This window comes from Haemaphysalis longicornis, unplaced genomic scaffold, assembly GCF_048455015.1.
Source record: "Haemaphysalis longicornis isolate Haplotype H1 unplaced genomic scaffold, Haemaphysalis longicornis Haplotype H1 scaffold_10, whole genome shotgun sequence".
NCBI lineage: Eukaryota > Metazoa > Arthropoda > Arachnida > Ixodida > Ixodidae > Haemaphysalis > Haemaphysalis longicornis.
The window spans coordinates 34,730,382-34,757,679 of NW_027526204.1; the positions used below are offsets into that span (position 1 = coordinate 34,730,382).

Genomic DNA, 27,298 nt, shown 5'->3' on the forward strand with positions numbered 1-27,298 from the left:
GTTGTCAATTTAATATTTAGGCGCCTAGTTTCATCTTCCGGGAACGAAAACAATTCTAAATATTATTTCCAATACATTTGGCAGCTGTCCGGGAAGTTGTAAACATCGACACTATTAGTGCTTGTCAAATTATCACAGCACCGGTGCGACCTTCTCATGTTGTGAAATGCCGCATTTTGTAAAAGGAATTGCTATAACGACACTCCTGAGTGAACTCTTAATTGGTTATATAACCAGCATGGTTTTAAAACAAATTTTTCCAGGTTCACTCAGACACTTCAAATTCTCAATTTAAGTTCCTTTGGTTTCGAATAGTCGTGTGAGGTCGTCCTAACATCTCATAGCAGCACGCTCTCAGACATTATTCGAGTGACAGAAATTATGATCGATTTCTTGTATTTTAGAAACATCACTTTATGTGTTCGCAATGAATTTTCTCCCGTATTTATTAGCCGATAAATAAGAAATATATATCTCTTCACATAACTCGATCACGAATATTTCTGCGTAACCATATTAGTGTTCTTAGACTACTGCTATATATATGTTTTTATGTACCCTAAATTTTTAGGAAATACTTCGAGCCAATAAAGTTGGAAGGTGTATACCCCATGACACACAAATTGTCAAGCGGTTCAAATATGGTGGTTATGCAGCCAGAGCCCAAGCTTGTTTCCCTCTTCCTTCGTTCGGCTGCGTTGCTGATGCAGGCAAAGAGATGTACTCCAGGCGAACAAAAATTATGGGAAAGGCTCCCACAGCGCTGCCAGAAACAAAGGCCGTGTTATTTAAAGATACGAGATTACTGCGACGCAGCAAAGGAAAACATAACGCTGCATATCCGTACAAATCACCGGCACACAAAAAATGCGTGGGGTAACGTTTTAATCTGAATTTACGTGAACGGGTCACATATGAGCATTGATTTTGCGATTTTCTCAGGGGCCAGTGTGCCATAGCAATGTCGTAACAATTCTCCACTTAAAGCCCAAATTCAGACTTGTCATGCCCTGTTGGTTTCACACCTGCAATAGTGCAATCCTGTATCGGGACTTTGGATACGTTGAAAGAGAGAGATAAAATTGGCCGCGTATCTGCTCCTTTCGTTGCAAATGTCGTCAAAAGACGACAGTCTTTATCGGCTATTGCGAAGTAAATGCCTCCCTTCGCTTTGCCGCTCACCTATCATGTTGTTCCTCTTGCGTCGCGCTCCTCCCAAGGTAAAGACGTCAAAGGATTGCTTAAATCATTTTAAATTTCCCGCGTTCCACTGCTCCAAACCGGGTGTCTCGATGCGAACGCTGCTGTACGGCGGAGACGCGCGTTAATCGAGGCGCCCTACTTCAACGTTTATAGAACCGCGTTTCCCTACTCCACGTGCGTTGCAAGCAGAACGGGGAACCTATCTAGTGGAACCTTGCGTAACTGTTGCCGGTTGATTTCTTAAAATGGCGCAAGAAGCTATAGTGGCGCGGGCGACAGTAGGCGACGGCGAAGTGAATTCTTTTTCTGCAGTTGATGAAGTATTTATTTTCGCAAAAGCAAGCATGTTTGATTTTTTTATAAAGGAACACTGCAAATATCACTTCTGTATTGATTTGCTGTCTCATATTTGCGTAATGTCTTGTTCTTCTTCAACAATGTTGACAAGTATGAACCTTACACCGGACATAGACGGGTAGATTTAGCTGTGATTATATAAGACTAATGGGCAGGCATTGTTTTGCTTTGGCCGGGTGGCTGAATCGAGTCACAGACAGACAGACGGACAGACATACAGACATACAGACATACAGACAGACCAAAATTTCTGGGTTTAAGGAGCCCAAGAAAGACTATCGTCTTTAAAACCGCTTTGTTGTCCTGAAAAATTGACGCTGCCTAACGTCGTGTCAGTCGGTCCCACAGGATCGGCTACCTACACGCACCCAGCCCCCGAGGGGACAGTGCTTTCGGCTGCTGACGCTCGAGAGCCTCCAACACTTGATGGACGGCCCTGTATTGCACGTCGTAGTCCTTGCTTGCCACCACATCCTGTAGGTGCGGCGGTAACGTCTCTGAAGCACCGTCGTTCACTTTGCAGTTCCACAGGATATGAGCCATCGTGGCGCTGTTCTTCCTACACATCGCGCACACATTGATCGGATACACGTCCGGGCACACGTGCTTGGCTATCATCGGAGTCCACATCGCGCATGTTTGTAGTTGTCGTTGCGTCACCGCTTCTCTCCTCGTAAGCTTGTGGGGGGCGGCGGGAACACCTGTCTGTTGCCCCTGTACCACCCCAGAGTGTCCTTACACGAGGTGAGCGGCGTCGCCTCGTCGTCTTCCGTTTCCATCGGTGGGGGGTCCCGGCTCGCGCCGCGACTGGTGAGCGCGCCCGCAGCTCGGTCTGCCCCTTCGTTGCGGTTCTCGCCCGTGCTGACCGGGCCGACGTCTGCCGGGACCTATCAGAGCCTGTAGTGCGGGAATCCTAGAAAGCTCTGTCTTTCAATTGAAAATAAAAGCGAATGCATAAGCAAATAATAGAAATGTTGTTTACTCGCGTATTTTTGTAGCAACCAAAACGACCAAACGTAGTGCTAGTATTCTAGTGCAGAGACGTTCCACTGTTACCAAAAAAATTCTTTCAACGCTGGATAAGTTGAAAGAATTTTTTGGTGACAGTGGAATGGCTATGCACTAGAATACTAGCACTAAGTTTGGTCGTTTTTATTGCTAGAAAACTACGCGTGTAAACAACATTTCTATTATTTGCTTATGCATTCGCTTTTATTTTCAATCGAAAGACACCGAGCTTTCTAGGATTTCCGCACTACAGGCTCTGATAGGTGGACAGTTCAAAATGGAGTAACTGGATAGTTTTTGTCATCACTAAAATGTACGCTTCCTCCGTCGCTAAAACACACACAAATCAAACAATAATAGGTTACTGCACCATAAAAAAATAAAAAAACATACGATACTTTTAGTTTATTCTTTTGTTTACAGATATGTTGATCAGAACTTTGTTAATTCGCGTTGTTTGCAATTTTTTACGCGGATGGTAATTTTTGAAGGTATTGGGAGAGTTGCGATTGTTCTTTTAAAGCCCACAATATTGCAATATCTATATTATCTTATTATTCTTGACGCCACATATTGTATTGCCTTTCGTTGTCGAATGGCTCATAATCCGCGGTCAGAATAGGGGTCTTTATGATAAATACGGTTTTTGAGGGATTCAGCCCTCAGAAATTCCCGCTTACATAGGAAGCACGGTACCCAAACCCTGTACTTCTTCTCGCAAGTTGCGCCAGAATTCCACTTGTACTTCAGTTAGGCACTTCCACTCATTTAGTATCACGCCTTCAAAGGAAAGGTAAAATAATTTTTTTAAGTACTTGTAACAGTCTTGTTGTGCAGAAATGTCAACTTTTCTTTTTCGAGCCTGACTCGCGTTCGTAACTACTATAATTCAAAATTTGGATCTACTGTGCGAAATACTTCTAAGTAAATATGAAAAACATGCTTGTTCTGTCATTTTAAAGCCGCATGTTTACGAATATACTTGAAACTCTATTATTCCACCACGAACACGCTTTTCCCCAGTTTTTTTTTAAATATTAGGAGCCAACTATGTCTGCATCTTCGTTCGTTTGAACGATGGTGTAAAAACTTTTTTTCTTAGAGATTAAGTACGATGAAACGTTGGAGCTTTGTTCTACACGTCGTCTTTGATTTGCTGCCTAGTAATCCAAGTGTAATTTTTATTAATCATTTTGATTGCAAATGCATAACAAATGGCGAAGGCGTTACGCTAGGCTTCCATTCAAAAAAAGGCGGTCGCTTTAACTACAACTCGTGACTGCTCCAGTGGCCGCGCTTAGTGCGCACTTCCGACATAGCGTCGACCCAAATAAGCCTTCCCCACGCGTGGTGAAATGAAGCATTCTTTTTGCCGTGTTTAAATGAGGCAGCTGAAAATGAGGAACGCTTAGTTAGTCCAAAAACACGAAGGCTCGGTTAATCAACGACTGCCACTCAGCGCTCCCAATTTTCCGCTAAATTCCTTAGCAAAAATGATGTGTCTGCCTGTTTTACACAATGTACTTCAGAGAAATGAAGGGCAGTGCGGCAGATGCGGCAGTGCGTGCATCATTTTCTTCTCTTGAAACTTCTAGACTCGGGAGGAAAGGTGGTACATGAAAGCACAAATGAGCAGAGTGGCCATGGCGTACGCAGTCGTGACAGCGCCGAACACTCCTCAAGGCACAAAGCATTACCATCCCCATCATATATTCAAAGCCCGACGGTGACCAATATATCTCTGCCTCTGACCAAATGGAAGGCGGAAGTGAGCGGATTTGCCTCTAATGCGAACTAAAAAATGGCTTCCACCACACGGACATTTGTGTTGGGCTTTCGGAACATCGACTTTGAAATCAGGGTTGAGGGTGGTTAGATCGCTTCACCGTTCGGCAACTTTTGGAAACGGCCAGACATTGTAGGAAGTGCAACAACTTCTCTGTTATTTTATGCCCCAAAGCAGAGCTTTCCCAACACTAAAAAGTTTGGTGGAGCGCGTTACAGAAAACGTGCACAACGGTTAGTTTATTAAAAATATTTGCCGGTGATTGCAGTATCCTTAAGAAATTTCATGTGAAGCAGTAGGCTACTAAATTAAAATAATACTTTATTCCATTCCTTGCGGTACCTTATAGGAATATGTCTGTGGTTTCCATCGAATGTACCAGGGCCACGGATGTGATAGCAACGACACCATACTCCGTTTCATACATCAGTTGCAACGCTGTCAAAGCTAGCGCTTCGGGTTTGCGCTGCGTACTTCCGTGGCAAAAGGTAATGGCTTACTGGTTGGTATTGAAAAAGAATAAATTCTTCGCGTTAGACTATTTTAAAGCTTAAACATGTGTCATCAGATTGATGAAAGAGTCGTATTGCTGGTGAACTATCGAAATATGGTCATCATCATCATAATCACCCCACTCAGGTTTACTGTAGAACGAAGGCCTCTCCCACTGACCTCCAACGGCTCCTGTCCTGCACTGCTCGAGTCCACAGTTTACCCCCAATTTCTTTATTTTTTTTCCACGATGGCTTACTGGCCTTCCCCTTCCTCTAGTTTCATCTCTTGGTATCCACTCTGTTACCCTAATTGCCCACCGGGTGTCGGTTCGCCTCACTACATTTTGAAATATTCCCGACCCGAAAGGCAGTAAGGCAGGGAGACACCATCTCGGCAAAACTATCTACAGCGTGTCTAAGGGGTATTTAGAAAGCTTTGCTGGGAAAACATATGATTAACAATAAACGGAGAATACTTGAGTCATTTGAGGTTTGTGGACGATATAGTATTGCTGAGTGAGACTGCAGAACACCTGCAAACATTGCTTGATGAACTACAATCAGAAAGCATGGCTGTGGGGCTATAAATACGTACGAATAAATCTAAAGTAATGATTTTTAGGCATGCGAACAACGATCTCTTCAGCTAACGAAACGAAACGTTAGAAGGGGTAAACGAAAAGAAGGCGAGTACAACTGCCTCGAAAAGCTGGTTAGTGCTCATCCCACCGGCGCGATATAAAATCTGGCGCAGAATAGGTACGGGTACGGGAGCACTGGGAAGAGTCCCAAACAAAAACAATTAGCCTACATCTGTCAATCAAATAAAAATCCACAACCAGTGTATACTGGCGGTTATTACGTATGAAGCTGAAACTTGGCGACTTACTAAAACATTAGAAAGCAAAATTAGGTCGGCTCAATGAGCCATGCAACGAATATTGATTAGAGTAACACTCAGGGACAGGAAACGAGCTACCTGGATCAGAGATTAATCTAGAGTAGAATATATCTATTTTGAAATAAAGAAAAAGATATTGGATTATGCGACTTTGCATCTTATGTTGGTCGTATTTTTATGTGCCGGTTTTTTTCTGTGTAATCCTGGTGTCCGTGTTTTGCATTCTCCTCAAGTCAGTTTTAGGGAAATGAAATTAATCGGTCTGGTTTCGACAACCTTCCATGCACGAATTTTTTCGAGGGCTCATACATCGAGGTGGTCGTGGAGCGCCGAGCAAGTAATTGAAAATATGCAAGCCCTTACCAGGATGCGTTTACAAAGAAATGTGTCCATGAAGTACCGAGTGTTGAGATCGATGACACCGGGGCATTAACCCGGGCCGCTTCGAAATTGATAGGAGCGCGTCTTCAAGGGTCTTTGGAGTCTCCAAGGAAAAGTCCTGGTGACGTGAAGATTTCAAGTTCGCAAATCGTCAAGCATGACGGCTTCTCAGTTTATGCTTTCCGCATGAAGTTGCGCCGCGCGGACGCGGAGCGCGAGAATCCAACCCTTGATAATGTGCGAAAGGTTGTGAGCGATGACTACATGTAGCAAAACTTCAGGAAAACTACCTGGAAGTGGTAATAAAGTACAGCAGCTTCAAGTTTGTTGACAGCAAACAGCGTCTTGCCCTGATCGAGTACAGTGATACCATTGCACCGGTGCCGCATGTATATTGCAAGCTCATTATCGTAATAGAGCGTAGTACATCTGAATTAGAACTGAAAAATTTGACGTAGCATCCTGGTTGTTACTGCTGTACTTTTGGACAGAGGTCGGATTTCATGACGACTTTAATTTTTTTCGGTGGGCTACTGTCCTCAATAATTCAAAGTCATCCGTCATATGACAAAATAACAAGTAAAAGCTGTCATACCATTGCTGGGGATAGTGCCAACTGACAAGTCACTGAATATGTAAATGAACATACACTCCGCAGCATTCGTTCCCCTGAAAGATGTGTATTACCGGAACCACTGCTGCAAATGTTGTCTATGTTGGTTTGCAGCCGCCGAAAATAATGGCGACTGCCAACGAATTCTCACGGCATCAGGCAAGTGGATTACCCACACTTAACGTGAATCAAAACTTACTTCGAAATGCCACCTAAACGCAAAATTTATGCCCGGAAAAGGATGCTGTACTTGTGAGATTTTCCCTATATTATTTCTCAGCAGCTGTTTGTGAAAAAGTAGCAAAGATATTATTGATGACGAAGAAAACAGAATATTCATATGACCGGTATTTGTACTTGTCTAATTGTATTCCAGTGGAGAAATATGGGATTATGATCACTCTAAGACAGGTGCTGCTGCTATGGGTGTGTTTACGCGCGTGCACTAGCTTGTGCACTCGTTTGTGTTGCATTCTACAGCTGCATCATCTACTTCGGTTCAACAAGTGCCAACGCAGGGTAGATGAAGAAATATGCTTAACATGACAGGACTGAGAAGCTGCCTCATGATGCTTATCTTGAACGTCCAACAGCAAGATTGGCTGCGCCCTACGGCAAAAAGTCATTTTTGTCCTTTGACAAGGTACGAGCAGTGCAACAGGATTCGTCCAAGGTGCTACTGAATACTTGCAATGAAAACACGGGAAGAACACTGGCTCCGTTGTTGACGGCAAATGCTTCGATAAATGGTTCACCGCCAATCTTTCGGCAAACTTTTCCACCAATGGACTTCTTTCATTGGACAATACTCATTACCACAGAGTAGCTCTAGAAAAAGCTATTACCACAAATGTCACACAAATCTGATATTCGGCTTTGGTTCAAAACGGAAGGCGTCCCGTAGTCACAGGACATGGTAAGAACTGAACTACTAGAACTTTCTCAAGGGATCAGCACTCCCCGAATTGTGTACCGCATTGACACTCTGGCGGCTACCTACGGCCGTGAAGAAGTGATTCTTGTATTACCATACTACTGCAAGTTCAAGCCGACTGAATTTGTCTGGAGCCTGTTGATGGGGCACTTCGCAAGACGCAACAGGGGTATAATGAAGTTGAAAAGGTCCTGCCAGAAACACTCTCGTCTGTAAACCAGGGAAACTGGGAAAAATGCTTCGCTCACGTAGAGCAAGTTCATGCTCAAACTAGGTAACGTGATATGACTGTAGACAGTGAAAAAAAAACACTGGTTTTCAGAATTTTTGAATCATGTATCGATTGCAATTGCAATTGTGGGGTCGAAGATCCTGTTTCACTTCCCAGGGATGTGTAACCAGTGAGTAGCGGCTTTTTTCACGAAGGTAAACCGGTTTAGCCGGTGCGTGGACATCTTTCCGTCCACCTTGTTCATGGTGGTTCATGATGAGGCAATTTTCGGAGAAGGCATTGTTAGCATGATCGAGCAGGCAGTGTTTCCTAGTCGTGCTGTTTTGTTTGTGGGGTTTAGTATTTCAAAATGACAGGCCTATGAGGGACGCTGCAGTGTTGTGCTCTAGAAACGTTTAAAAAGCGACGGGTTATTTACCGCGTACTACATTACAGTACTTGCTGCTTTCACGAAAATGCAGCCGGAGCGGATGGGATTTAACCCGCGTACTTGGGATCCCGAGTGAAGCACCTTAACGCCTATGCAGGTCCGGCGAAACCCGTCAAGTTATCTATCCTTATGATTGACACGATGGCAGTTCTGAGGAGAAGATTATTGATCTAGGCCCGTCTACTCACACCACAGGAAGAAGGAGAAGCTTCCGAACATGCAGCAAAGGAGAGTAGATAACACAAAAATAGACAGTCCGAAGAAACCCCCCGAATGTGTAAGGCGTCCTAACGCCACCAAGCCAGCAGCGTCCCAAGAGGCCTTCGTCTAGAACACCACAGAGAAAGCAGGTATCGCTGCAAGCAAAGAATGACCCTTCTTAACGTATTGTCCCGAAACATACAAAGAAGGAACTCTCACCTGGCTACTGCAAGAACTAGTTGCAATACACAAAAGAAAAGAAGAGATCTGAACGCCCAGACCATCGAGCCCAGCTGCTATCCAGTAAATAAAGATGGCGTTTTTTAAGCCACGAAAGTCCGCCTCCTCTTGGAGCAATGGTGTATTTCAAAAAGACGTAGATTGGGGCTAGTTGGTGAGGCTTCATACTGAATTGCGGTAAGTACAGAAAGGACGCTGACATGACCGGGACGACGCGCAAACCTGCAACTCTTTTTTTACAAAGGTGACAGAAACCGTGGAGAAATAAATACACACACAATAGCAACACTCTGCACCTGCGCGCTAAAACCCATGAAACCTCAACCCAAATAATGAATTTGTAGAAGCATATCTACTCAGACGACAACAGCGCACGAGGTAACCGGCAGGAAAAAATGGGAATGACTGCACGCATAATGTTATCCTTCTCATCAATGTGGCTCTCTCTGAATGAATTTTTGGCCCTCACCACTAGGCAAGATTTACGGAATGCTAACGCACCCTTCCATTTCCGTGATTATGTGGTGTGCTTCTTCGATCTCGCGCGATATCCTGACCTTGGCACGTGCCAAAATGTGCGTGTTGTGCAACTGCGCTGTGCACTCGCGGGGTTTGTAAGTTTTGCATTGAAATGACAGATTGCTTACCTGTTCACGGGTGAACAGTTCACTAACTGTTCTACACATCACTTCCTGTGTTCAAAGTGCAGGAACACATTCGCAAGATTTTTGGCACCTAATTTCAAGAGCACTTAAGCGTACAACAAAGGAATGTGTTTAAGTTTAATTGTTGTTGCAGTTCCGCAGGAATTTCCGACTGAATTGTAAAGCCCGCTATAACATTATCAGGCAATTCGGGAAGTGTGTGTTTTTCGCCTTCGACTGGCAACATGGTGGTGCTTCGGCGATGGTGCCGGAAGAACATGTTTCGTTTCCCGGGTAAGCCACGTACAGGGCCGTCCACTCTAGGTGCGAACACGGCGCAGCGTGGCCTCGCTCCGCGCAGCGCCAGCGCACAATCCACGGCCGCGCATCGAAGCTAAGCGGCGCAGGCGCATAGGGGCTTGGAGGCGGCGCTTCGTGTCGTCTGCTAGTGAGGGAGAGCGCCAAGCTTGCTTTGCTGTGAAGCACGCCTAACTGTAGACATGCTTGTAGCGTATAAGCGCGCCGTGGTGGCGTTGCGGGAAAGCGCACATTCCTTACTGCAGCGCATTGCGTAGTTTCTGCGTACGAGAACTCACAGCTTCCGCTTTTCAGTTCCGCGGTGCCGGTTAAATGCAAGTATTGTTTCAGGTTGAAGGCATTTCAGAACTTGTTTGGCTCGGGTTATACGGGTTAATGCCACAAAACGACTCTTACTACGAAAACGCTGTAGAGAAGGGCTCCGAATAACCACCCAAAGAACTTTACCGTGCACTGATACCACGCAGCAAACACGCTTACTTGCATTTCGCCTCTTTTTGAAAGCGGCACCTGTTACTGGAATTGGACATGGGTCTCCTGGCTCAGTATACCCAAGCACCCCAACCACTGAGCCACGGCGGAGGGCCAGGTCAAGTCCGGGTGGTTTCTCTGTGTTTCACTGCACACTAGAATTAAAGAGGGTATTGGATCAAAGCTGTATTTTCAGGGTGTGCTCTCTAAAGCAGATGGCCTTATGCCCGGATATGCAGTCCGGCCGGCTTTTTTAACAACGGAGATGTTACTGGCCGTAAGATCACGGTAGCAGCCAAATAATCGAGAAAATTCTAAATGCTCGTGGGCTCGTTCTTTGCGGCGACCTGCGAGCGTCCCCGGCACGCGCCGTAGATTTAGCGAAAATAAAAAAACTGGCAAAAACCTCGAGGAGCAAGAACATGCAGAGCACTCGTGATTTACAGAATCTACCTAAATTACATACCTTATAGAAAACGCCAAGTTCGGCTCGCGGAGTGGCTATAGCAAAAAAAAAAAAAAAAACCACCAGCACGGTCGTCAATCCCTACCGCGCATGAAAGAAAACTCCAGCGTTAATGGTGAAGACGCAATGCTAAAATTTAAAAAAGACCTTCTGCTTGGCAGAGGTCACCGCGACAGACACATTCTCTGGAAGCGCTTAGGAATAATTGGAGACATGGCTACGAGTGTGCCAATCTTTCCCGAGATGACTTGCAGATCCTGCAACCGCTGCCTCCAGTCGATGACGAAGAGATTGTTGAAAACTGCAATGCAGAGGACGACGCTCCATCCACCACTCGCTTCGAGAAAGACGACAACCTGTTTGATGCATATGACGACGATTACTAGCACGAATATAGAGCACGAACACGGAGCCTACATCAAAAGTTTGGTATCTAATATATACGTATAATCGCTTGCATCCAGCGCTAGTCATCATGGGCAGCAGGTGTAGCTGTATGAAATCTGCAATGAAAATTGTTTCCGACCTCACAGGAGCTACGCTGTTATGTTGTGCCGAATTCAAAAGTTTCAGCTCAAGAATTTGCAGCCGTAATATTTTTACCACGCGTGAATTTGAAAACAATAAATGCTAATGAAATCAGAGTCTATCTGAGCCCGAGTAATTTCCTTGCACGAGAGAGTTGTGAGGCCATTTGAGTTCTGAATTCATTTTGAGTTCTCAGCCCATTTTGAGTTCTGAGCTCATTTTAAGCCTTGTGTTCATTTTGAGTTTGAGTCCATTTTGAGTTGAAGTACATTTGGAGTTCTGAGTACATTTTGAGTTTGAGTACATTTTGAGTTTTGAGTACGTGGTGAGTTCTAAGAGTACATTTTGAGTTTTGAGTCCCTTTTGAGTTTGAGTACACTTTGAGTTTAGGTACATTTTAAGTTTTGAGTACATTTTGAGTTTTGAGTCCTTTTTGAGTTTTGAGTACGTTTTGAGTGTGAGTACATTTTGAATTATGAGTACATTTTGAATTTTGAGTCCGAGTGAGTTCTGAGTTTTGCGCTCAATGTGAGCTTGAGTTTGAGTGAGCGCACATGTGCTACTCAGCATTGAGTCTGAGTTTGAGTGAGTGGTGATTCAAAAAAAGAATTTGTGAGTGAGTTTGAGTCAGCCGCCCCAACTTTGCCGAGGAATGACTCGCATGCTGGAATTCTTCAGAATTACATTTTTGAGCACTTATCCAAGTTAGTAACGCAGTATTATGAAGTTTCCCTAACCTCTAGTGCCAACGCACTGTTTCCTCTGAATAAAAATACGTGTATGCCGAAAACTTCGCGTAGACATTGATTTAACCATTTTGAACAGGGCGAAAGAGTCTGCTTAATGCTCAGGCAAATGAAACACAGCCAGTTGGGGGTTGGCTGCGAGTTTTATTATTTTCACAGCAGTTTATTCCACGCTAGAACATTAGGTATGAAAAACTTTGGCGGATTGAGCAGGGAAAAGGTTATAAGCATAAACCCTTTACTTTGCGGCATTACCACGTGGACCGCATCAAATATGTCGTCTGAAATTCAGGTTGACGGTCATCGAAAAAAGGCGCGGGTAGTTTTGCAACCATCATGCGGGAAGTAGTGTAATGGCGACGCATATGACGGCAGCATTCCCTTGTATAAGGCATAAAAAGCTCCTTTTGTTTATCTTGACGCACTGTAATTTCTTGTCAGGGGTATTTGCTCGTCCAAGACACTGCGATAGGACGGATCGAATATCAAGAAGCCGTCCTCGACAGCCAATCTCAACCGACGCACCTGTGCACAAGCAAACCATTGGACAAATGTGCAAAAAATGTTAACATTACAAAGGAAAGAAAATATAACAGCATGAAGGAAACACGCTCCTTCAAATTTTTGCAGCCGCCCCTTTCCATAGCGGTGATTTCCCCTGAAAGTAGGAGGGACTTCACAAGCGTTGTGGGCACACACTAGGGCCAAGCGCCAGGCCGGGGAGTCGCTTGTACCTATTTTACCGGAAGGTGCCCGGCGCTACCAAGGAACACGAATTCACATGGTGCCTTCCACAGCCACGATGAACGCTCAATTCGCAACCACCTGTGGCAGGACATGCCGCCATACTCTTTCATCCCCGGCAATGGCGCAAGGCGGAATGATCGCCGGGTGCCCCGCCCGATGGACAAGGGTCAGGGGCCCCTCGATAGGGTAAAGGCAGCTTTCCAGAAGTAAAATTTCCTTTCAAGGGTCTGCACTCGTCTAGGGACACCTGTACCCATTAAAGAAACCAGTGGCTGTCCGGCGGTACCAGGATTCGAACCCAGTACCGCCGGCATACGAGGCGAGTGCTGTACCTCTGAACCATCGCTGCGGTCATTTATATCACAGGACGTCGCCAGATTTAGGCAAACTATATAAGTTTAATATTTATCAACTAAGACATAGTGTATTGAGAAAACTGTCCAATACGACATGTATTGAATGCAATTTTACTTGTTCTACTTCTTTCTTACAGCCCATTCTGATTGCCCTTTGTTTTGTAATCTTCCCCGTGCATTATTCGCTGTATTTGTGCTCAAAAAAGTGTTTCGAAAACAAAACTGAAACTCACTCTCTTTAGCAAGTCACTATATTGAATATTTATGTACGAGGGGGTTCGTCAATATAATAATTAGGCCCCTTGTTTCATCTTCTGGGATCAAAAACAAGTCTAAACAACCTTTCCAATACGTTTGGAAGCTGTCCTGGAAGTTTTAAACATTGACACCATCCGTGCTTGTCAAATTATCAAAGAACCGGTGCGACCTTCTCATGTGAAATGCCGCATATTGTAATTGGCACAGCTATAACGACACTTCTCAGTGAACGCTAAATTGGTTATCTCACCAGCTTAGTTTTAAAACGAATTTTTTCAGTGTCTCTCAGGCAGTTCAAGTTCTCAATTTAAGTTATTTTGGTTTGGAATAGTCGTGTGAGGTCGTCCTAATATCTCATAGCAGCGAGCTCTCAGACATTATTCGAGAGACAGAAACTATGATCAATTTCTGATATTTTAGAGTCATCACTTCACATAATCGTAAGGAAATTTCCCCCGTATTCATTAGCTGATAAATAAGAAATTTATATCGCTCCGCATAACTGGAACCACGAATACTTCGGTGTATGCAATAATAGGGTTCTGATACTACTGCTATAAATATTTTTCCATGTACTTTTACATTTTAGGAAATATGTAGTTGCAATACAGTTGGAAGGTGAATGCCCCATGACGCACAATTGGTCAAGCGGTTCAAATAAGGCGGTTATGCAGCCAGAGCACAAGCTTGTTTACCTCTTCCTTCATTCAGCTGTGTGGCTGATGCAGGCAAAGACATGTATTTCTGGCGAACAAAAATTGTGAGAAAGGCTCAGACAGCGCTGCCAGAAACAAAGACCATTTTATTTAGAGGCACGCGAATACTGCGACACAGCAAATGAAAACATTACGCCGCATATCCGTAGAAATCACAAGCATACAACAAATGCGTAGAGTAACGTTTTTCTTTGATTTGCCGTGGACGGGCCACATACGGGCATTGATTTTCCGATTTCCTTAGGGGCCAGTGTGCCATTGCAATGTCGTAACTATTCTCCACCTAAAGCTCAAATTCAGACTTGTTGTGCCCTGTTGGTTGGACACCTGCAATATTTCAATCCTGGAACGGGACTTTGGATTAGTTGAAATAATTTTTTGGTGACAGTGGAACGGCTCTGCACGAGAATACTAGCGCTAAGTTTGGTCTTTTTAATGGCTACAAAACTTCGCGCGTAAACAACAATTCTATAATTTGCTTATGCATTAGCTTTTAGTTCCAACCAAAAGACACAAAGCTTTCTAGGATTTCCGCTCTAGAGGATGTGATAGGTGGATAGTTCCAAATGGAGGGACTGGATAATTTTCCTTATCACTAAAATTTACGCTTGTTCTGTTGCTAAAACGCACAAACATTAAACCATTTTATAGGTTGATGCACCATAAAAATAAAAACAAATTCAAGATACTTTTACTCAAATGGTTCTGTTAACAGGTATGTTGATCAGAACTTCGTAATTAGCATTGTTTGCAATTTTTTACGCTGATGTTAATTTTTAAAGGTATTGGGAGAGTTGCGATTGTTGTTTTAAAGCCCACAATATTGCAATTTCTATACTGTCTTATTATTCTTCACGTCACATATTGTATTGCCTTTTCTTGTCCAATGGCTCAATATTCACGCCTAAAATATGGGTCTTTATGATAGACACGGATTTTGAGAGATTTAGCACTCAGAAATTCACGCTTACATAGAACGTACGTGACGCACAGCCTGTAGTTCTCCTCGCAAATTCAGCCAAAATCCACTTGTGGTTCAATTCGGCACTTCTACTCATTTCGTATCATGCCTTCAAACGAGAGGTAAAATACTTTTAAAAAATTTGTAACAGTCCTTTTTTGCAGAAATGTCACTTTTTATTTTTCGAGTCTTACTCGCGTTCATTACTATTATAATTCAAAATTTGGATCTACTGTGCCAAATATTCCTAATTTGATATGAAAAACATGCTTGTTCTATCATTTTAGAGCCGCATATTTACGGATATACTTTAAGCTCAATTATTTCATCACGAACAGACTTTTTCTCAGTTTTTTTGAAATATTAGCAGCCAGCTACATTTGCTTCTTTGTTCGTTTGAATGTTGGTATAAAAACTTTTTCTTAGAGATGAAGTATGGTGAAACGTCAGAGCTTTGTTCTACACGTCGCCTTTAATTTTCCGCCTAGTTATCAAGTTTAATTTTTATGAAACATTTTGATTGGAAATGCATAACAAACGGCAAAGGCGTTGCGCTAGGCTTCTATTAGGAACAGGGCGGTCAATTTAAATACAACTCGTGACTGCTCCTGTGGCCGCGCTTAGTGCGCACTTCCGACATAGCGTCGACACAATTAAGCCTTCCCTAAGCGTGGTGAAGTGAAGCATTCCTTTTGCCCTGTTGAAATGAGAGCGCTAAAAATGAGGAACGCTTAGTGAGTGGAAAAACACGAAGGCTCGGTTAATCAACGACTGCCACTTCGCGCGCTCAATTTTCCGCTTAATTCCTTAGCAAAAAGATGTGTCTGCCCGTTTTACACAATGTACTTCAGAGAAAATAAGGCAGTGCGGCAGATGTTAATGCGTGCATCCTTTTCTTCTCTTGAAACTTCCAGACTCTTGGGGATAGGTGGTACATGAAAGCACAAATGAGCAGAGTGGCCCTGGGGTGCCGCAGTCGTGACAGCGCCGAAAACTCCCCATGGCAGAAAGCATTTAACCATCCCCATCATATATTCAAAGCCCGACTGTGACCTATAGGTCTCGGGCTGTGACCAAAATAAAGGTGAAAGTGAGCGAATTTGCCTCTAATGCCAACTAAAATCTGTCTTCCACCACGCGGACATTTGTGGAGGGCTTTCGGAACATCGTCCTTAAAATCAGGGTTGGGGGCGGTTAGCTAGCGTCACCATACGGCAACTTGGGGAAGCGGCCAGACATTGTAGGAAATGCAACAACTTTTTTTTATTGTATGCCCCAAAGCAGAGCTTTCCCAACCATAAAACTTTTTGTCTTGCACGCTACGCAAAACGTGCACAACGGTTACACTATTAAAAACCGTTGCACCAAGAGCAGTTTTGTTAAAACGTTTCTTTTGAAGCAGTAGGTTACTAAAGAAAAATATTAATTCATCTATACCTTGGGGTACCTCACAGGAATATGCCTGTGGTTTTCCGTCGAATGTACCAGGGCCACGGATGGGACAGAAACGACACCACACCCCGCTTCATGCATCAGGTGTAACGCTGTCAGAGCTATCGGTTCCATTTTGCGCTGTGTACTTCCGTGACCAAAAAGTAATGGCCTAATTGTTATGGAGAAAGAATAAATGCTTCGCCGACAACTATTTTAAAACTTAAACATTTGCAATAAGAATGACAAAATGGTCGTATTGCTGGGGAACAATCGCCCTGAGGTCATCATCGTCATATTCACCCTAGTCAGGTTTACTGTAGAACGAAGGCCTCTCGCATTGACCTGGAACGGTTCCTGTCCTGCACTGCTCGAGTCCACAGTTTACCCCCAATTTCCTTATTTCATCTCCCCGATGGCTTAGTGGCCTTCCCCTTCCTCTAGAACAATCTCTTGTTATCCACTTTGTTACCCTAATTGTCCACCGGGTGTCGGTTTGCCTCCCTACATGTTCAAATATTCCCGCCCCGGAAGGCAGTAAGACAGGGAGACACCATCTCGGCAAAACTATCTACAACGTGTTTGGAGGGGTATATAAAAACCTGACTGCGAAACATAGGATTAAGGATAAACGGGGAATACTTGAGCTATTTCAGTTTTGCGTACGACGTAGCATTACGGAGTGATACTGCAAAACACCGGCAAACAATGCTTGATGAACTATAATCAGAAATCATGGCTGTGGGGCTAAAAATAAATAGGAATAAATTTAAAGTAATAATTTTTACGCATGCGAACACCGAACTGTTCAGCTAAGGAAACGAAACGCCAGAAGGAGTAAACGGAAAGAAGACGAATACAACTACCTCGAACTGCTAGTTAGTGCTCATTCCAACCGCGTTATAGAAATCTGGCGCACAATAGGTATGGGTACGGGAGCACTGGGAAGAGTCCCAAACCATAAAAATTAGCCTACATCTGTCAATCAAATAAAAATCCACAACCAGTGTATACCGCCGGTAATTACGTATGAAGCTGAAACTTGGCGACTTACTAAAACACTAGAAAGCAAACTTAGATCGGCTCAATGAGCCATGCAACGAATATCGATTAGAGTAACACTCAGGGACAGGAAATGAGCTACCTAGATCAGAGATTAGTCTGGAGTAGAAGATATCTGATTTGAAATTAAGGACAAGATATTAGATTATGCGACTTTGTATCTTATGTTGGTCGTATTTTTTGTATCGCAGTTTTTCTTTCGTTTGTAACCCTGGCGGCCGTGTTTTGCATTCTCCTCGAGTAAGTTTTAGGGAAATGGCGTTGAGCTCTCTGGCTTCGACCACCTCCCATGGACGCATTTTTTCAAGGGCTCGAACATCGAAATTTTCGAGGAGCACCGAGCAAGTAATTGCAAATATGAACGCCCGTACCAGGATGCGTTTTCCGAAGAAATGTGTCTATGAAGTACCGAGTGTTGAGATGAGGACACCGGGGCAACACCCCGGGCCGATGCGAAATTGAAGGCAGAGCGTCTGCAAGTCGCTTTCGGGCCTCCAAAGAAAAGGCCTGGTGACGTGAAGATTTCAAGTTCGCAAATTATCAAACATGACGGCTTCTCACTCCATGCTTTCCGTACGAAAGTGCGCAGCGCGTACGCGGACCGTCAGACTCCAACCCTAGACAATGTGCGAAAGGTTGTGAACGATGACGACTACTAGCAAAACTTTAAGAAAACGACCTTGAAGTGGTAATGAATGACAGCAGCTTCACGTTTGTTGACAGCAAACAGCATCTTTCCCTGATCGAGCGCAGTGAGATCATTGCACTGGCGCCGCAGGTAGATTGCAAGCTCATTATCGTAGCAGAGCGTACTACATCTGAATTAGAACTAAACAAATCGGCGTAGCAACCTGGTTGGTGCTTCTGTACTTTTGGACAGAGGTCGGATTTCACGACCACTTGTATTTTTGGGGTTGGGTACTTTCCTGAAAAAGTCAAAGGTATTTATCATATATCCGCCGTTTGGTGCGATATGACAAACTAACATGTAAAAGGTGTCAGATCATTGCTGTGGACAGTGCCATCTCTTTATCACTGAAGAGGTAAATGAACATGTACTCCACAGAACCCGTCCACCTGAAAGATGCGACATACCGGAACCACTGCTGGGAGTGTTTTCTATTTTTGTTTGCAGTCGCCGCAAATAATGGGTACTGCCAATAAATTCCCACCGCATCAGACAAGTGGATTACCCAAACTTACCATGAATCAAAACGGATGACAAAATGCCACCTAATCGCAAAACTTAAGCCCAGATAAATGAGCCATACCTATGGGATTTTTCTTTACATTATCTCTGAGCTGCTATTTGTGAAAGAGTAGCAAAGAATTAATTGATTACGAAGAAAACAGAAGTTTCTTAGGAACCATATTTGTACAGAAGGCAACACGCTTGTACAGAGGGCCACACAGGTTTCGTACTTGTAGCCTTATTTTGGCTAGGCCGAAAATCATTTGAAGAAAACTATTGTGTCATTCTGTAGTCTTAACCATATATTTTGACTCCAATGTTTTTTGTGACAAGTTTGAGTCCGTAGTTTTGAGAGGTAAGTAGTTGAAGTTGAACTCATTGTTATAGATAAGGGTGTCGCGCACTGTGCTTGTGTATGGTTCAACCAGTGGATAATTTTGGGATTCCGCGGTTCCTTTTTCTGTATCTGTGTTTATGTATCCATATCTGTGTTTATGAAACAGAAATAAAGTTTCATTATTATTATGATCATGCTAAGACAGGTGCTGCTGCAATTGTTGTGTTTCCGTGCGGGCACTAGCTAGTGCACTCGTTTGTGTTGCATTGTACAGCTGCATCATCTACTTAGATTCAACAAGTGCCAACGCAGCGTACAGGAAGGAATATGCTTACCATGACAGGACTGGGAAGCGGCCTCATGATGCTTATCTGCAACGTCTAACAGCAGGATTGGCTGCGCCCTACGGCAAAAAAGCCCGTTTTGTCCTTCGACAAGGTAGGAGCCGTGCAACAGGTTTCGTCCAAGGAGCTTCTGAATACTTGAGAGGAAAACAGGGGAACTACGTTCACTACGATGTGGATGGCAATTGCTTCAATAAATGGTTCACCGTCAATCTTTCGCCCAACTTTTCGACCAATGAACTTCTTTTAATGGACAATTCTCATTACCACAGCGTAGCTCTTGAAAAAGCTATCACCACGAATGTTGCACAAATCTGATGTTCGGCTTTGGTTCAAAACGAAAGGCGTCCCGTAGTCACAGGACATGGTAAGAACTGAACTACTAGAACTTTCTAAAGAGATCAACACTCCCCGAATTGTGTACCGCATTGACACTCTGGCGGCTACCTACGGCCGTGAAGAAGTGGTTCTTGTACCACCATACTACTGCAAGTTCAAGCCGACTGAACGTGTCTGGAGCCAGTTGGAGGGGCACTTCGCAAGACGCAACAGGGTTATAATAAAGTTGAAAAGGTTCTGCCAGAAACACTCTCGTCTGTAAACCACGGAAACTGGGGAAAATGCTTCGCTCACGTAAAGCAAGTTCATGCTGAAACTTGGTAACGTGACATGTCTATAGACAGTGAAAAAAAAACACTGGTTTTCAGTATTTCGGACTTCTTCATCGATTGTAATTGCGATTGTGAGTCGAAGAACTTGTTTCACTTCCCAGGAATGTGTAACCTGCGAGCAGCGGCTTTATTCACGTAGGTCAACCTGTTGAGCTGGTGCGTGGACATCTTTCCATCCAGCTTGTTCACGGTGGTTCCTGCTGAGCCGATTTTCGGAGAAGGCATTGTTAGCCTGATCGAGGAGGAAGTGTTTCCTAGTCGTGTGGTTTTGTTTGTGGTGTTTAATATTTCAAAGTGACCAGGCTTACGAGGGACGCTGCAGTGTTGTGCTCCAGAAACGTTAAAAAAGCCACGGGTTATTTAACGTGCCCTACATTACAGTACTTGCTGCTTTCACGGAAATGCAGCCGGAGCGGTCGGGATTTAACCCGCGTACTTGGGATCACGAGTGAAGCACCTTAACGCCTATGCAGGTGTGGCGAAACCTGTCCGAATGATTTATTGACACAATGGCAGTTCTGAAGAGGACATTATTGATCTAGGCCCATCTAATCAAACAACGGGAAGACGGAAAAGCTTTCAAACATCCAGCTTAGAAGAGTAGATGATACAAGATAATGAGCCCGCCTGAAGAAACCTCCGGAACTTGTAAGGTGACCTAACGCCACCAGGCCAACAGCGTCCCAGGAGGCCTTCGTCTAGAACACCCCAGAGAAAATAGGTATCGCTGCAAGCAAAGAACGACACTTCCTAATGTGTTGTCGTGAAATATATAATGCAGGAACCCTCACCTGACTACTGCAAGAACTTGTTGCGAGAAACGAAAGAAAGGAAGAGATCTGAAACTCCCAGACCATCGACCCCAGCGGCTATTCAGTAATAAAAGATGGCGCTTTTTTAATCACGAAATTCGGCCTCCTGGTGGAGCAATGGTGTAATTCAAAAGGGCGTAAATTGGGGCTAGTCTGCGATGCTTTATACTGAATTGTGCTCAGTACAGAAAGAATGCTAACACGACGGGGACGAGGGGCAAAACTCAGAACTTTTTTATTTCAAAACATGGCAGGAACCGGGGAGAACTAAATGCATAAACAACAGCAACACTCTGCACCCGCGCGGTAAAACCCAGAAAAACTAAAACCAAAATATAAATTTGTAGAAACAGATCTACTCAGACGACAACAGCACACGAGGTCCCTGTCGATGTAGTGGTCCCTGTAGAGGGTGTCTTCACTGTTTAGCCAAGCGGCATCTTGGCGCGTGCTTTTAATGAAGGTGAGGTCGGGAGTAGTGTCAGCACTGACGCTGTTTCCCATGCGGGTGGGGTCCATCGGGTCAGTGATCAAGGTGTGGCCTTCCCTCGGTGTGGTGAGCGCTCAAGTCTCCGACGACTATTAGGGTGTTCCCTGTGGCCAGTTCGAGGGTTTTACAAAAAAGTTTGCCGAGTTTGTGGGCGTTTTCAGGGGAGCTGTTTATGTTCAGTATAAATATGCCATGTGTTGTGTGTTTGCTGTCTGGAAATATTTCAACAAGAATGGGAGCCGCCGACGATGCGCTCACCCCGGCATCGCGACGAATGGCCGGAGTGTTTCGCCTCACGAGAGTGAAGCGAAACACTCCGGGTTTTTGCTTTGAAACACTACCGTGGGTTTTTGCTTTGAGTTAATGGCAGCGGCGTGTTCTTCTAAGTCTGCGAAAGATTTGTAATTTCTGAGCTTTGCAAAAGCACCGGTCTTTTGAAGACAAACGACGTCAGGCATTTCGTTCGAATTCTTGGTCCTAATAAATCGCTAGCGAGAAGTTTACTTTATGACAACACCTTTCCAAAACACTGAATCTTGACACGCACTTCAGATCTTGCCAACATTGTTGGCCAAAAACAAAACACTACTCATATTTGAGGCACAAGTTATATATAAGTGATCTTTACAAAGTTATCTTGATTACACAAAGGCGTGATTAATTTTTGGGGCAACAATTACAACTAGGTGTTGAATACAATGTTTTAACGCAAAAATACCAGGAAATGTCCACTAGCTTAATACCTGGGGAGGGGCGAAGCATGCCGTGTATAAGTGTATTCAAAGATTGTAAGTTTCTCTTATTCACTGTGCGCGCTGATTGGGCTCCGGAGAAGCGCCAGTTGGAGGAGCAATCGCGCGCTTGCTGATCCGCGGCTACATGCGACGACAGGAGGCGCCGACTTCCTGAGCCCCTAAGGTGCTTCGTTAAACTACATGTGTTCGCACTGGAGGCTAGACCTCGTGGCAGGATTACAGGTCTAATGGTAATGAAAGGTACTAATAGATGGCGGGAGAGCAGTGGAACACGAGAAAAAAGAATTTACTTGAGCAAACCCCCACCCAGCTAATCGTGATAGGAGCAAGACAGAAGGCGAAAGGCCTGAGAGGTAGGCGGGTGGGAGAAGAGAGCAATAACGTATCAGGGGCGGCAGGACGCTATTGTCGCGGGAAGACGTTGGTTCTCTATTGAACGAATATCATCACCAGCCTATCTACGCTCACTGCAGGCTAAAGGAATCTCCCATTATCTCCGACTATCTCGGTCCTGAAATACACGCGAGCAATTTATCCCCGCAAACTTCATCTCATATGCTCATCTAACTTTCTGCCGCCCCCTACTAGGCTTGCCTTCTCTAGGGATCCACTCTGTTACCCCTACTGACCAACGGTTATCTTGCCTTCGCATTACATGCCCTGCCCACGTCCATTTCTTCTTTTTAATTTCTACTAATATTGCTAATATGCTCTTAAAACGCATTTGTTCTCTGACCCACTCCGCTCTCTTTTTGTCCCTTATTGTTACACCTATCATCTTTTGTTCCATTGCTCCCTAAGTCGTCCTCAATTAAATTTGAATCCTCTTAGTGAGCCTCCAAGTTTATTCCCCGTAGGAGAGTACGGGTAAGATGCAGCTATCATACATTGTCCTCTTCAGGGATAATGGTAGGCTGTCATTCATTATCCGAGAATGCCTGCCGAAAGCACTCCTGCACATTCTTTTTATTCTGATTATCTATTCATCATGGTTTGGATTCAGTGTCACAACTTTAATTTTCTTTAGTTTTAGTTTTCTCCTATTCATTTTCAGTCCGACGGTTATACTCTGTCTGATGCGGAAAGCATGCTTTGATATTTGTCCCCGGAGATACTTAGCAAGTCAACGTCATCAGCAAATCTCAGTTTACTGGGGTATTCTGTATTAGCTCCCTTACTCCCAACCGTTCCTAGTCCAATGTTTTGAACACTTGTAAACATGGCCTCAATAGCTTTGGAGAGATTGTGTCTCCTTGTCTGACGCCCTTCTTTATAGGTATTTTAGTACTCTCCTTGTAGAAGATGATGGTAGCTGTAGATATCCTTTTTAAATATCCCCTAGTATTCTTACAAAATGCTCGTCTACCCCCTGGTTTCGTAATGCCTGAATGACTGCTGAGGTTTCTACTGAGTCGAATGATTTCTCATAATATATGAAGGCTATGTATAGGGGTTCAGTATACTCCGCGCACTTCTTTACCACCTGACTGAACGTGTGAACATGATCCATTGTTCAATAGGTCTTAAGAAACCCTGTTTTTTTTTAGGTTGACTGAAATCTAAGCGGCCGAAATTATGTTAGCGATTACCTTGGTACGCACCATGTAGACGACTTACAGTAAAATGATCGGCCTGTAATTTTTCAAGTCCTTCATTCCACTTTTCTTATGGATTAAGATGACGTTCGCGTTCTGCCAAGCTTCCGGTACAGTCACGGTCATTACGCATTGCGTCTATAGCTTTGCCAGTTTTTCTAATACAATTTTCCTGCCATCCTTCAAGAGGCCCGCTGTTATCTGATCTTCGCCAGGTGCTTCGCTCCCTTTCATTTCTTTCAAAGGCTTTCTTACTTCTTCTGTCGTGCTATTTCTATTTCCCCTGAACTATCTCCTCTCATGTGGTGGGATTTACCCCTCTGGCCTATCTCCTTTGATCTTTGTGGTCTGATCTCCTCTGGTCTATCTCCTCTGGTTGGATGTCTATCTCCTCTGAACTACTTTCTCATTCGGCATTATCTTGGATGTCCCGGATACCGTACAGATCTCTATAGAACTCCTCGGCTTCTTTATTTCATCCCTATTCGCGATGACATTGCCTTGCTTGTCTTTATGTACATAAATCTGGTTTTCCCCATGCCTAGACGCCTCTTCACAGCTTTCAGTCTGCCTGCGTTTTTTACAACATATTCCATCCTCTTCATATTATACTTTCGTATGTCGGCTGTCTCACGCTTATTGATAAACTTCGAAAGCTCCACTAGTTCTATTCTGTCAGCTGAGATGGACATTCTCATGGTTTGCCGTTTCCTAATTAGAGCTTTCGCCTCATGGGAAAGTTTACCAGTATCCTGCCAAGCCATCGGGCCCTCGACTTCTACTGCACACTCTGTGAGAATGCGTGTAAGATTGTCGCTGTCTTCCTATCTCGGAAACTCTGCTTCCTCGGTAAGGGCTCAGTATCGGCTCTGCAGCGCGATCCTGAATTCCTCTACTATACGTCTAGCTGTTATCTCATTATTCGGCTTATTTCGTACTAGCTTGTTACGGTCCCTCCTCAAATCTAGCTTAATCAGAGATCTTGCCATACGGTTGTCACTACAAATTATCATTTCGAGCACTTCCACATCCTGCACGACGCCAGGGCTATTGTAGAATATAAGGTGTATTTCATTTTTATGCTCCAAATTCGGGCTCCTCCATTTCCAGTTCCAGGTCTCCCGTTTTCAGAAGAAAGTGTTTGTCAGCGATATAGAGCAATTTTAAGTTCCGCGCTCTTTAAACTTTAGTGTAACAGCGCTTGTTTGTAGTGCCTCTTGTCGTCCCTGGTCTGTTTTCGCGCTGTGAAGCGCGCAGCTTAGGGTACTTGCTCGTAGTCGTAGTTCGTCAGGTGTCCCGGTATCTAGCCGCCATAGCAGCGCGGTGTCGGTAACACGGCGTCACGCACCCAATCAGAGGCTTCGAAAAGATCACCCAGGGCCACAAGTAGCCGTAACTCCTCCTGGCGCTCCGCTAGCTTACCAGATAGCAAAGTGAACTTTGGGCATATAGCTTTTCTTTATTCTTTGTGTTTTGTCCTGCCAATATGTAGATGTATCATCTCCCGCTGTCTCATCTCTCTTTTCTGTCTGCCCGTTTCCCCCTCCGCTTATACACTCACCCCAGCAGGCATTCTGGTATTCACACTTAGGTGAGACAAACAACGCCAGCTCGTGGTCTTTTCTTTCCATAACAACGATAAATTCATTCATTCATTCATTCATTCATTCATTCATTCATTCATTCATTCATTCATTCATCACCGCTTCCCCTGGTTGGAATTCAACTTGGGTCGTTCGCGTTAAGAAGCGTACGTCAATCCCATTGCGCCACACAGGCCCACGTTAATCACATGCAAAGTGCTGGGATGATCCTTGTGCTGCGACGTGCCGGAAACAGTGCACAATTTTATGAAACAAAGAAAAAAGTATGAATTAAACTAGTGATTATTCGAAAAGTCAATAAGGACTTCGGTGCCCGCAACTTTCGGTATCAACGCCTGACTAGAACTGAAACTAGACAAGGCAAGAACCACAACCCCTCTGGCAAATTACTGCTCCACTCCACACCTTCCCAGTTGAGTACAACTGCGTTAGTTTTTTCTTCCTGCGCATCATGTTCTGGATGCATCTTGTATAGAATGCTTATCCAGCATTTGCTTGTCGAAGTGGAACCCGGAAGCTACTTAACCCGCTTTAGCCGAACTTTCTAAAGTATCGCCACAATAGTGCTATTGGACAACACATTGAGGAAAATTAAAACTACTGTGAAGAAAAGGGGACACTCAAACACAAGCTTTGAATGTGTGTATTAGCAAATGACAAGGCGGGCCTTTTGAACTCCCGACGTGGCCGTGAACTTCAGCAACAGCATATACAGAAGCAGAATTTTCGGCAGCAGGTAACGTCCAGCACACAGCGTCCAAGGAGATCAACCGAGATACGTGTGGCCCAACGTGTGCGTGCTTAACCGATTGGTCCACCAGAAAAAGCAAGTATCGCGCGTTAGGACAATCCACATCCATTGCGTACAACTATAGTGACAATGGAACTGGATATTTTTGGCAAAGCAGGAGCAGTGATTTGACACAAAAGGTATACAGCAGCCTAGTCACAAGAAAGCGCATAAGGGCACTAAATGATTCTTCTTGCAAGATCGCTGTTCTTTTGCTCAGTTTAAGTAACTCAAATTTCTTTTCTTCTTTGGATTGTATCAAAAATAGTGTTTCCGACTTTTTTATTTGTCGCCTTAATATAGCGACACTAGCTACAGAGGAGAAGACAGAGCCGATACTTCATTGATTCGGGAATATGTAAAATCTGAAACATTGCAGCTTTTAACCTCATCAAAAGGCTTAACTGGAGCGAGGCATTGTATCCAACTCTGCGATTTAACAACATTAATTCTAAATTACATCTGAATTAGAGTATGCATCATAGATTTGGGACCCTCATATGGTGGTGTTGTCTTCATCCTTGGACGCCGTTCAGAACCGAGCTGCTCGATTCATTGTCACAAACTACTCACGAACCGCTAGCATCACGTCAATTATATCTTCTCTTAAACTTAGTGACCTTGCTGCTAGAAGGAAAATTGCGCGCTTGTGCCTCTTTCATAAGATTTACTTTACTAACCCCATTCTAAAACAGGCTCTCATTTTTGCTCGATTCTACAACTCCGCACAAAACGATCACAGGTTTAAGGTAGGGGTTCCGCAGTGTCGCTTTCACTCGTTCATTCCCAAGACCTGCGACGACTGGAACCACCTCCCCGCCTCCATCGCCAGCACTCCGCATCCTACATCATTCAAAACGGCTGTAACTAATATTGTATGAAATGTAACCACTCCTCTCTGTAACGCCTTCGGGCTTTGAGAGTATTTAATAAGTAAATAAATAAATAAATAAATAAATAAATAAATAAATAAATCACCAACTCACATCCGAAGGTTTGCGCTGGGATGGTCAGGAAGGCCCTGAAGATTGGTCCGATGAGCGGGATTGTTCCGAACATTGCACTCAGCATTAAGAGAATGAGGCAAATTGAGCTGTTGATCTTGGAGCCCGGAATTGTGCCCAACAGGGTTTGCAGCAGGCACTGAGAAAAGGGCAGGACGGCTCTTTATGAACGTCCTTTTTGGGTGAATTGTCCGTCCCTAGTTCCCACATGCGATTTCCT

At 44.2% G+C, this 27,298-nt stretch overlaps 2 protein-coding genes across 8 annotated transcripts in view; one reads left to right on the plus strand and one right to left on the minus strand.

Moving 5' to 3' along the window:
* The window catches only part of LOC144158373 (uncharacterized), a 641,189-nt gene that overhangs the window by 447,554 nt on the left and 166,337 nt on the right, over positions 1-27,298 (plus strand). The window lies entirely within an intron of this gene.
* LOC144158371 (uncharacterized) overlaps positions 14,097-27,298 on the minus strand; it is a 46,118-nt gene continuing 32,916 nt past the window's right edge. For 2 of the 3 annotated variants that reach the window (XM_077689222.1, XM_077689224.1), the window contains exon 9: positions 14,097-27,217. The gene's annotated coding sequence lies outside the window, so the exon portion shown is untranslated. The remainder of the gene's footprint in view (positions 27,218-27,298) is intronic. The other variant, XM_077689223.1, reaches the window with a different exon arrangement.